This window comes from Platalea leucorodia (genome assembly GCF_965183815.1).
Source record: "Platalea leucorodia genome assembly, chromosome: 25".
NCBI lineage: Eukaryota > Metazoa > Chordata > Aves > Pelecaniformes > Threskiornithidae > Platalea > Platalea leucorodia.
This window is the reverse complement of record NC_138847.1, coordinates 153,666-156,652: the sequence shown is the minus strand read 5'-3', so window position 1 is coordinate 156,652 and position 2,987 is coordinate 153,666. Positions and strand designations below refer to the sequence as shown.

The 2,987-nt window shown below is 52.3% G+C and overlaps 1 pseudogene across 1 annotated transcript; it reads right to left on the bottom strand.

The window, feature by feature from the left end:
• Window positions 1-730: 730 nt before the first annotated feature.
• Window positions 731-2,439, bottom strand: LOC309600783 (olfactory receptor 14C36-like; annotated as a pseudogene). Its single transcript has 2 exons — window positions 1,508-2,439; window positions 731-757 (listed from the first exon to the last, which is right to left on the bottom strand). The product of its transcript is annotated as an olfactory receptor 14C36-like (transcript).
• Window positions 2,440-2,987: the final 548 nt, after the last annotated feature.

The following is a 2,987-nucleotide window of genomic DNA, read 5'->3' as shown; positions in this document are numbered from 1 at the left end:
GCTTCCTTGCTCTTCTCCACGGTCATCCCTGCTCTCCAGAGAGCCTTTCCCCAGGTCAGCATGTCTGTGCTGGCCTGGCCAGACATTCCTGGTGCCTGCAAGGCCCCATGTTTGCAGTGCTGCTCTGCAGAGGGAGGGGGCTGTGGTGCCCCGGGGCCATGGGGTGACCCTGCACTGGCCATGGTGGTCAGGGTCAGAAGCAGACCCAGCTGGAGCAGGATCACTGCTGCTGAGCCCTTTTCCATCATCCCTGATTGCTCAGGAGCCAAGGACAGGGCTGGGCAGGACCATGGGGTGTCTCTAATGGCACACAGGGCAGGGGATGGCTGCACTGGATCCAGCCCATGGGGTTTCCAAGAGGTTGCCCTGAAACACTCTCCAGTCTTATGGCCCTTTGCCTGCTGTCTCCTCACAGCCTCTCTTGGTATTGCAGGACCCTTGTTAGCCTATGGGCTCCTCACGTTCACCTTTTCCTCCGGGACACTCCTCCTTGGATGGTCACTCATTTTATGAGGTGCCACTCACCGCCCACCCAGATGCACACACACTGTCCCTGGAGATCCCCTGAGCTCTCCTGGCAGCTCTCAGTTCCTCTTCAGGATGGCATCTGCCATCAGCCCCACTGCAGGTGGGACAGCACCAGGCAGATAAGTCAAAGACCGGTTGCTCATTCAGTGGACGTATGCAACCAAGAAGGGAGGTCTTCATCCATGCCTTGGTCCCTAACTCATCACCGTGGGACTCTCAGATTGTCACCCTGAATCCATCAAGAATGCCAGAAGAGCAAAAGTCCTTCTGAGGGAGAACCTTCTTGGGTGTATTCCTGACACCGGCTTTGGAAGAGGCGCCCAGCCTTCTGGCCCTGTCCTGAGGAGCCCCTTTGGTTACGATGGTGCTTGCATGGAGACCAGCTCTGATAGAGTGGTTCACGTGGCCTGCTCCTGCCCTCAGCCACAGGGATGCCACCGTACAGATAACAGGACTGTCACAAGTTGCACCAGACCTTAGGGGCAGCACAAATAAAAGGGCACAGCAGAAGAGTGTGGAATTGAGGAGAGACCAGCACTGAAAAGGCAATGTCCTGCTGCTGTCCTTGGCCATGGCTCCAGGAAAGCAGCAGCTCCAACGCACAGGCGGTAGAGGGATAGTGCCCACCAGGGCTGCTTCTCCATGAGGAAGCTGGGCATTTGCCTCCTGAACCCCTCCTGCAGGCTGGGGCTGTTCCCCCAGCTCCAGAGGAGATGTGAAGAGATGGGAGCTGAGACAAATAATTTTCTACTCGTTTCTTTATGGAGTTTATCTAAATGGGGAGCTTGGATCCATATGTACATGAGGACTTTGGGTCAAGAAAAGGCAGGTAGGAGGCCAAAAAAAATATTATCACAGGTATAAACAAAAAAACAACCCCCCAAATATCCCACAAAGGAAAAATAAAGACATGTATGAAGAAAAGTCAGTCCAGGCTATTCCTGTGATACTGTGGGAGCCTGAGTGGGACAATGGGCACCTTCTTAATATGAAGTAGCTTGTAATCAAATAGTTTCCACACTGCATCCTTCGTTTCCTTGTTCCTCATGCTGTAGATGAGGGGGTTCACTGCTGGAGGCACCACCGAGTACAGCACTGCCACCACCAGATCCAGGGATGGGGAGGAGATGGAGGGGGGGCTTCAGGTAGGCAAATATGCCAGTGCTGACAAACAGGGAGACCATGTCCAGGTGAGGGAGGCACGTGGAAAAGGCTTTGTGGCATCCCTGCTCAGAGGGGATCCTCAGCATGGCCCTGAAGATCTGCACATAGGACAGCACAATGAAAACAAAACATGCAAAGGCTAACAAAGAACTTAAAATAAGGAGCCCGGCTTCCCTGAGGTAGGCGTCTGAGCAGGAGAGCTTGAGGATCTGCGGAGGTTTACAGAAGAACTGGTGCACAGCATTGCCTTGGCAGAGGGGTAGTGAAAATGTACTGGCAGTGTGCAGGAGAGAATAGAAGAATCCACTGCCCCAGGCAGCTGCTGCCATGTGGACACAAGCTCTGCTGCCCAGGAGGGTCCCGTAGTGCAGGGGTTTGCAGATGGCAACATAGCGGTCATAGGCCATGATGGTGAGAAGGGCACACTCCAAGGAAGAAGACAAACAGAAAGACTTGGGCAGCACTTCCTGCGTAGGAGATGTCCCTGGTGTCCCAGAGGGAATTGGCCATGGTTTTGGGGACAGTGGTGGAGATGCAGCCCATGTCAAGAACAGAAAGGTTGAGGAGGAAGAAGTACATGGGGGTGTGGAGTTGGTGGGTGCAGGCTACAGCAGTGATGATGAGGCTGTTGCCCAGGAAGGCAGCCAGGTAGATGCCCAGGAAGAGCCAGCAGTGCAAGAGCTGCAGCTCCCGTGTGTCTGCGAATGCCAGGAGGAGAAAGTGGGTGATGGAGCTGCTGTTGGACATTTGCTGTTTCTTGACATGGGGGCACTACTCAAAAAATGAAGGGACAGGTTAAAATCAAGACAGACTCCTCTGAGCAAAACCACTCCATTTTTCATCGCAATACCCTCCAAGTGAAGTGCATTTCCTTTCTCTGGTCTGCGCTGGCTGAGTGTGGTGTACCGAGCAGGACCTCTGCTCACGTGCTGCTGACGAGTCAGCTTTGCTCTGCTGCAGTGGCTACATGGGAGCTGGTTTGTGACAGCTCCATTGCTCTCAAGGAATGTCAGATGTAATCCACCTTTAATGGAAAAGTTCAATATCTGCACTCATGACTCTGAAGAGTGTGGGCTGCAGAAAAGAAGCTTAACAAGTCTTTATAATAATTTTGTTTGTGGTTTTTATTTTCCACCATCACAACCGGATAGAAATCCTCATTTTTAGGACTGAAAATGTAAGAGTCTTGAGACAGGACATACAAAAGGGCTCAGATATTTGTAGCTTAGTGCAGAGTCAGGAGAGCTGCAGTGTTACAGAATCATGGAATCATAGAATCATTTAAGTTACAAAAG